At 32.0% G+C, this 9255-nt stretch overlaps 1 long non-coding RNA gene across 1 annotated transcript; it reads right to left on the bottom strand.

Moving 5' to 3' along the window:
- Window positions 1-426: 426 nt before the first annotated feature.
- LOC143042472 (uncharacterized) lies at window positions 427-4812 on the bottom strand. Its single transcript, XR_012968003.1, has 3 exons — window positions 4295-4812; window positions 3415-3489; window positions 427-924 (listed from the first exon to the last, which is right to left on the bottom strand). It is a non-coding gene; the product is annotated as an uncharacterized LOC143042472 (long non-coding RNA).
- Between the last annotated feature and the right edge of the window lie 4443 nt (window positions 4813-9255).

Below are 9255 nucleotides of genomic sequence, written 5' to 3'. Positions count from 1 at the left end.
CCGTCAAAACCAAAATTAGACAATTGCTGATGAACTATTTTATCATAATTAGCAGCTGATTAGTACTGACATGAGTAACACGACGGGTACCACACGTGGAGCACGGTCTGCAGAACATTCTGGAGAAGCTTATATCAACTAGTTTTTTTATAGGGTATGTTTTGCTCAGTCTTTAGATTTCCTTCTTATGGTGCGTTGCCTTTTTGTGTTTCTTTGATACATTTTTTTTAAATGATTAAGATTATTACACCTGACGTTACATTGTATCTATTAAACAGATAATCCGGGGAAAATTACAATACAATGTCAATAAAATCACTAAAACTCAGCTGCGTTTTAAAGAACATTGTTTATTAATTTCAAGCTGAAATTACTTAAAAAAAGAAAATAATAGAACAACAATTCATATCTTTTAAAAAAAACCAATAATATTTTATTTTTAATTTTATTTTCAATTGCTTAATATTCATTTAGAACACACGGCGCACGTTAACGGATATCCCTTACGATAAGGAGGACATGGCAGGGATCCACACTGTCCGACTACTTCATATACCCGCTTTCCAATGTAGTAATGACTCCCATGGTGAAGATACTCATGGTTTAAATCAACACATAAATAAGTGGAGGCGGCAGTATGTCCAGCATGACCTGCAGCTAGATTTCCTGCATACTCTAATTTCCATCCTTTATTGCAAGTGGTTTTTCCAGGTATCATAATTGTTGTTCCAATTTGAACATGGCAAACACTGCAAGGAACATCCTGATTAATAGCATTGGAACCAAAAAATTTGGAATGAAATTCCATACCGTATATGAAAGCGCTATTGGTACCAGATGTTTTTAAGAAATTAGGGTCTGTTGGAAGACATACGGGCTCTGCAGGTGCTCCAGAGGCGGCGTAATATCCACCACCTGAGAAACCTTCAAATAAACAAGATTGGACACACATAAATGTTTCATATATATACAAATAATTGATTATAAATATGATTTGAAAAACTATAATGTCACTCAAGGAAAACCTACTAGCATCAAACTGACAAGTAATTGTTTCCTCATATCATATACGAAGTGATAGAAATTAGTTTTAATTTATTCAGTTAATGCGAATCTATGAAAAAAAGGTCGATGTGAACACATATCATCGTATCTGAAGACGAAATATAGTTTTTACTAGAATATTAGAAAACATACTACATAATGAAAGATTATTATTTCAAAATACAATATTAGGTCAATGAAAGAAAAATATAAACTTTTTGTTTGAGGCTTAGAAACTGGGGAAGGGCGAGGTTCGAGCCCTTCTCCAGTTTTGCGCCGAGTACACAAAAGTCTTCCATGATGAAATTGACATTATACAAAATATAGCTATGTTACTATATTTAGGAAATAAACACAACTATTTGCAGCATAAAATGAATTATATGGATGGTTTGAAGACCATTTCTCTTCTGTCAGATGAGTAAGCACTACTAACAATAAGAAGTATACAATAGTATCAACACAGTGGTGTTCGTACATAATTTACAAGAACTACAAAGAATTGAGGGCTTGTGGTGTGCCTATCTTGATTATGGAGACGATAAGGACCAGATCGTTACACTAAGTGTCTTTATTGTGTAATAAATTTTTGACAGGCTATACTCGAAACCCATATATGAAAGACTAGAATACCTCAAAGTATATGTCTCTGATATTCCACTGTCTGTTCATATTTTTTTCTTTTCGAGTGTTTTGATGTCATTGTTATCAGTTGTTTCCTGGAGAGAATGATAAAAGATGACTTGCGTTCAAATTTTCAATTTGGAGACAGAATCATTGACAAGTGCCTTTGCAGGATTTACAAGGAAAGGAAAACATAATTCCAAATTTTTCCACTGTGGATTCAGCTTTTAAAAATTTCGCTGTTTACAAAAGAGATAGTACTATGTCTTTTTCTTTTTAATGTGAAATTCAAACAACTTGAATGGACGATTAATTGTAAATATACCCAAGAGAACAGAAATATAATTGTCACATAAAGTGATAATTATAAAGATAAATTCGTTTTAATAACGTTATCTCATTTAATCGTGTGATAATGTTTACAGGAAAGGCGCCTTACCTAATATCATGAAAATGATAATTTACCATAGCTTTCGTTTTACTTTAAAATAATGAAAACTAGTTTTTTAAGACGTGCTGTTTTATACCTGATCGATTGATAGTTGATTTCGAATGTCTATCCGAACATTCCAAGTTAACTTATTAGTTTTTCGCTGTCACATTTGCTCAATGAGCGACAACAAAATACAAGATTTTGAGTTTATAAAAGTAGCATACACGAAATAAAAAATTTGACGGCTGTTATTTCTGTCTATCCGGTTTTTAAGTCTGGCGTACTAAATTATAATCCTGGTACCTTTGATAACTATTTAAACCACTGGGTTAATGGCACTGCTAGTGGACGTTTCGTCCCCGAGGGTATCAATAGCCTTGCAGTCAAAATTTCGGTGTTGACATGAATATCAATAACGTGGTCATTTTTATAAATTTCCTGTTTACAAAACTTTGAATTTTTCGAAAAACTAAGGATTTTGCTATTCCAGGCATAGATTACCTTAGCCGTATTTGGCACAACATTTTTGGAATTTGGAATCCTCAATGCTCTTCATCTTTGTACTTGTTTGGCTTTATCAATATTTCGATATGAGCGTCACTGATGAGTGATGAGTCTTATGTAGACGAAACGCGCGTCTGGCGTACTAAATTACAATCCTGGTACCTTTTTTGTCATTACAAATAGAAAAAAACAACAACATAGCACCCCGTTTCCATAAACTAAGTAAATTACTTACAAAGTGTCTTGAATTTTTTCAGTCACCGTTATTAAATGGTAACAAGTCATTTGTGTCTTAATTCATGCAGTTACAGTTAACATTTGAATTGTGTATAGATAATACTTTCTAAGATTTATATCTCAATTCATTTGTGGGTTTTATTCCTCATTCTATATGCGCCGTAAGGCGTATTTTAAAAACCTGAACGCATTAAAAAGAAATATCAAACTTTTGTGTGGTCAATAAAATAGGATGCTAAATTTTGCAAATTTTTATAAAAAATAATATATTTTTGACGATATATACATTGTGAAAGTCCTATAATGTGTATTTCAAGGTCCTGTCGAAGAACACATCTTGAATTTTCTTCGGAGTTCACTATTTTTGTGATTTTACTTTTTACAGTAACTAACTGTTACTTATTATTAAAAAGACAATTGTTCATTAACAATTTTAACGTTCATGGAATAAGGGTAAAAATATCAACAATTGTTTTACACGATTTAAACAAAATTGAAACAATTTTGACATTCATCATCTTTTAATGAAAATTATAAATCTTATCACATTCGACTGTAATATGTGCACTTACCAGTATATACAAGTGTAGTTCCATTTTTTGATGGGCAAGTAGATCGACCCCACCGCACATATGTATCTCCTCCACCTGTAAAAAAGGACATAAAACAATTTAAACAACACGACAAACACCAAACGATAAATGTAATGAACTACAGGCACCCTAACAACTTCTAAAAATGAGAAACAAAAGGCCGTATATTCTTGATAGACTGTCGCTGCTCACTAGGAATGGATTAGACCAAGAAGTTTAAATCATCCCTTCATAATTGTGACGGACGCCATCACTGATGATAGCAGATATGCTCATAACATCGTAACTACAATCCCGTCCCCTTGACCTATCGAATTAGACTATTTACCGGATTTATTATAACAATAGTGTTACAACGGGTGCCACATGAGGGGCAGAATTTGCTAACTTTTCCGGAGCACATGAGATCACCCAAGTTCTTTTTACCTAATTTTTAGTTTTTATGTTGTGGTTTGTGAACTATTGTTTGTTGGTGGGTATTTGTTCCCTTAGCTATGGCGTTGTCACTTTATCAGGAAAAATAAAAAAAACCTCAAATATGTCTACGTAGACAAGCCGCACCACGGTCAAAATAGATGAAAAAACAATATGAGAAAAACAGAACAAACCTAAAATTGGAAGTGTGAACTCAGGGTTAAGTGTCTCGGAAGGGTATGTAATTCTTGTTCGTCTAAGATGATCTATGTATCTAAGTGGGTATATTGTGATAAGTATATGTAGCATTCAATGATAATTGATAATTGATAAAAGGAGAAAATATATGTAAGAGTATGGATGCATCAACTATAACATAGTCAGGATATATATTATGATAAATGTTAAAATTCAATTATATCAGACATTATTGTCTACAACTTACCGATGTTATCATGGTTCTCGTTGAATTTTCTAATCTGTGAAAGCGCCTGCTTAATTTGCTTGTCGAGTTTGTTATTGTCAAACTTATCTAATCTTGCCTCCAGACGATCGAATTTCTTTTTGATTGCGACTGTGTCGAACTTATCTAATTTTGACGTAAGATTGTCGATTTTCTTTTTGTTAGCTACTGCAATTACTTTGGAATTTATGTCATCAAGCGATTGCTCATTTTTGTCAATGGCGAATTTTCCGTTTCTAGATTTCAAATCCGCCATGTCTCTTTTCATAGAAATCATATTTTTTTGACTTTCATGTGCTATATCTCTGAGTTTTTCCACACGTGCTCCTAAAGCATTTAACTGTTGTATCATGAACCATATCAGGGGACTGTTCTTTCCATCTTTATCAGAATCATTTCGTTTTAATGCAGTTTTCGAAAGCACTCCACAAAACAAAACACAGAGCATTAAAACAAAATACTTCATTTTCAACGTACAAGGAAGCCCACAATAAACTGATAAGTTCATGTTATTGCTTTTCTATTGGTAACAAACATATGTCGAAAAAATCCATACTTTGATGGAAATATACAAAAGGTAAATACATTTGTATCGACACGTAAACTCATCATATATTCCAGGACCAAAAAAGTGCATACAAGACGAACATTTCATCTACAGAAGACTTATATTGGACGCTTATATAAAAAGGAACGACTCTTCAACAACAAAAAACCGCAATATAACTAAAAAAATGTGTATCATAATATCAGACCTAATGTATCGAAACAATTGTTGTAACTTTCAGACTGTACGAGTTTAATATTACTGTGAATACATTTATTTTGAAATTAGTGGGTACCAATTTTCAGGGATAGAGAAAAACTTGCATATTTGGGGATTTTTAAATTCGAGGTTTTGGCACAGTCTACATACATTTCTTTAGAAAATTTCTAATTCGTGGAACATTTAAATTCGTGGTTTCCCTGTACCCACACAATTCTACGAAAATCGGTATTGAACGAATATTAATGAATCCTCATGTACAGTAACTGGGGTATTATACATGACAAGGAATAACAAGGGTCTCCCAAATCATCATAATTATACAAAATTCCACATTATTTACCAACACATGACTTCTACGAAACTTAAGAAAAAAAGCTCAAACGAAAGACAAACAACATAAAAATGTCTAACATTTGGCCTCACCATGTATAGGCAAAGCCAAATGTAGTGGGGTTGATTTATTGTTCTTTTAACGGCCAGGTGTCAAAAGTGTGAATAGCTCATTATTGATAATTGATTTTTGTTTTAATGTTATTCATATTTTACGACAACTGTTCTAACAGCTTAGACATTGAATGGGGATTAACATAACGTTTGGTGCAGCGTCCCAATTTTGAACTTTCCATCAGCGCCTGCATACGAAATACATATCTTCCAATTGATACGATATTCCCCAGCTTGTATTTCCTATCCTGATTCCCTTGATAGAGTGTTGCTGCTCAAAAGGAGCTATTGAACTAAGAGTTCAAAATGGGGAAGTTGAAATAATCCCTTCGTAAATTTTACGAACGCCATTACAAGTTGGTTGATCGTAATGGAAAATCCGTTTCACAGATGATATCGGATATGTTCCTTATGTCGTTACTTCAATAACCTTCCCTTTTCACGAATGTGACCTACCGATTATGCCTATGTACCGGATTTTTCAAACATAAGTAACACAAAGGGTGCCGCATGTAGGGCAGAATCTACTTACCCTTCCGGGGCACCTGATATCACCCCCAGTTTTCTTTATCTGTTTTATTTTTGTGCTTTTTTTCTATTGGTTTATTGTTTTGTTTCAATAATTTGGTTGCGCAGTGATGCGAGTTTTACTTTGTTTCAGGTGGGTTGTTTTTTTGTCATCTTCGTAAATAAGGCAAGTAAAATTCAAATTCGAATTGTTTGTACGTTGTGTAGCTTTCTAAAATGTGAATATATGTTGTTATGCCAAGATGGTTGTCATATTTGGTTTCCCTGATAGCATGGAGATCACATCGGGTCATAATTTATGATCTGTTCACCTTTTGGAGTCAAATTTGTTTTTTATTTCGCAAACTTTTAGAAATTGACCATATTAAACTAGGAATTATTTGATAAAGCAATTGGTTTATCATCTGAATTTCATCTTCTTTAATAATTAGAAACAAAAATATATAACCAGTATACATACACTCTTAGACTTATAGTATTGTTATCACAGTTTAATAGTTTTAGACAAAAAGTCACAGAAAATGTACTGTTTTTTGTGAAAACCTAAAATATTTTTCCAAAAAATATGAGTGGTTTCCATACTGTTTTCTTGAAACTGACGAGGTATCTGCTTAAGATAATACTTGATGTTATATGCTAGAGATATAGTTATTCCAGTCGAATTAGATTTAGCTACACACTGTTCTTAACGCAAGATATCTGTATTGTAAGACATTGAACTAAGATTTAAATTCTCCAAAAACATGACAAACTTAACGGGTCCAATTTAAAAGGCGAAAAATAATTGTAAACATGTATTTACCTTAAATGGCTCAATTTTAGATATTGTATATGAATTAATATTTGGTCTAACGGAACTTTGTCCTAAAAAAATAAGTAATCTTTTTGGCTTTTGGGCTACGAAAAGCCAGTACAGGTGGATCGGGAAAGATCTCTGAGAGTTTAGGATGTTTTCGATTTCTTGTAAATAATACGAAGTTTATGAGGTGTTAAAACATTTTAGATTCTATTGCATTGATCGAACATTATTGGATTAGAAAAGTCAATAGGGCTGCTAAGTCCTTAGTTACAAAATGTCAATTGTGAAATTGATGGTAAAAAGTAGTCAATGTACAAAAAAATGATGAATCAAAATTACAAATGTTTAGGTTAAACTTATCCTGATTAAACACATGAAATGAATAACTTGTGCTACCAGTTGTCCACTTAAACTGTTCTTTGTATATTTTAATTTGAAATGTAATAATTCATGTGCATCTGTATAAGTATGTGTTCATGCGTAACTATAATGTTAACTGTACTGATGAGATCTTTGGGAAATAACAACTTGAAACTTAAAATTGATCATCAATACGTTAACTATCCTTCACGTCTTCAATATTCAAACTGCAATTGCAACTTCAAATCTTTATGGAAAGAAAAGAATGTTGTATATTGTTTCATAGTAAAAATATTTAAAAGTATTTGATAAAAATCAAAATTTGTAAACTGACTCCCATATGTTTCCATTATGTTTCCTATATAATTATAATTTTGCATGAGAGTCCTCCTCAGATTTCATGATATTTGACAACCGATATCAATAGTTCTTAGAAAAAATACATTTCAATATGTATGTGTACTACAAAACAAAATATATATACGTGTATATACAAAGTAAACCTATATTATATCGAGAAGTAAAGTTATAAACTACATATATAAATTAAAATAAAGTACAAATCAGTAATATAAGAATTGCAAATTTCTTGATATAAAAAGATGAAAATAAAAATGTACTTAATTAAGTTAGTTCAGCTTTATTTGACCGATTCAGTAAGGATGTAAACCTTCTACCAAAATCATTGAACGAAACATCGTAAGGTCATTTAATCATATCAAACATGTTTATATTGCCCAAAAGATTCCGGAAACAGATGTATTTTTACACATCTAGACTATCAAGACAAACACTATAGCTCATTTTCTTACTAAACCGAGTAAAGACCCTTGGGATTTTAGTTTAGTAAGTGTTACTCAATTTTTAGTTTTCTATTTGAAACATGGACACCTCTTGTACACCATAATGAATCAGCTTCTACGGAAATATAATAAAACATTGAAATCTATGAGTGGAGAATTTTTACAATTTGGGTCCACGTATCACAGGTTGTTCTAAACTCTGCTGATTTGCATCACAAAAAAGTTATGTAATATTGAATTACGGTGATACAATATGAAATGGAAACAAATCAGATTCTTATTTTAAATCCTTCTTTTAAGCTTCTTTGATGTTAATAAAGCTAAGTTAACTAGTGTTTTCAATGCATTTAGTGGCCTTTCATTATTACACCAGTTTCATAATTTATTGTTTAAAACAAGACGAACTATTTTTGACGTAATAGATTTGATCATTTCACAAGATCGTGTATTTCTGAAATATTTACGACTTATTTGAATAAAACCAATATATCAAAAAGATTCCTTGATATGTTTTTATTGAGCATGTCTTTATTTGTAGTCATTTTGTTCCTGTGGTGAATATGCTTTTAACCTATATTAAAACTATTGTTCAAAATGTTTGATTACCTAAAATCATTTGTAATGTACAGACCTCTGGAAGTGTGTTGTTTTTTTAACGTGTTGTTTCTTCTTCATTTACGCACAATCTACCTCTCCCGTTCATCAACCATATCTCATTACTCATGTTACTAGTATACTAGTTTTAGAGTTTTCGGTGATATCATGATATGACTGTCCCTTATAATAATCAACCCGAATCTACATTTTAACGGTTGTTCTATCAACGCATACTTTCCACCAATGAATCAAACACACTTTCTTACAAAAAAAATCAATGAAAGTACCTGAATTGATGGAAAACACATTGTACTGTTATTACGCAGTACAAAGTAACATCATATTCCAAGTAAAAGTATTAAGCTGATCCTAAAAAAGATACCATGTTCGCAAAAACGTACCAATCAAAATAAAAACAGATTCTGTTTTCAGTTCTAGTTCTTTATACAAATGTTCCTCAAAAGGTTTGATTTTGACTTTGTTTTTATCTTTTAAGACCATTTTCACTCTGCGTGAGCATACACGCAGTTGTATATGTATTCGGTTGTGTTTGTACACCGCTGATGTTGGTGAGAGTTACTACATTTAAACGTTTATCTAACAGTTGTCGACTGTTATAATAGTTTACCACTGTTCGAAATTC

This window comes from Mytilus galloprovincialis, chromosome 8 (assembly GCF_965363235.1).
Source record: "Mytilus galloprovincialis chromosome 8, xbMytGall1.hap1.1, whole genome shotgun sequence".
NCBI classification, from domain to species: Eukaryota; Metazoa; Mollusca; class Bivalvia; order Mytilida; family Mytilidae; genus Mytilus; species Mytilus galloprovincialis.
Note: the sequence above shows the minus strand (reverse complement) of the source record. Positions and strands in the feature narration are given on the sequence as shown.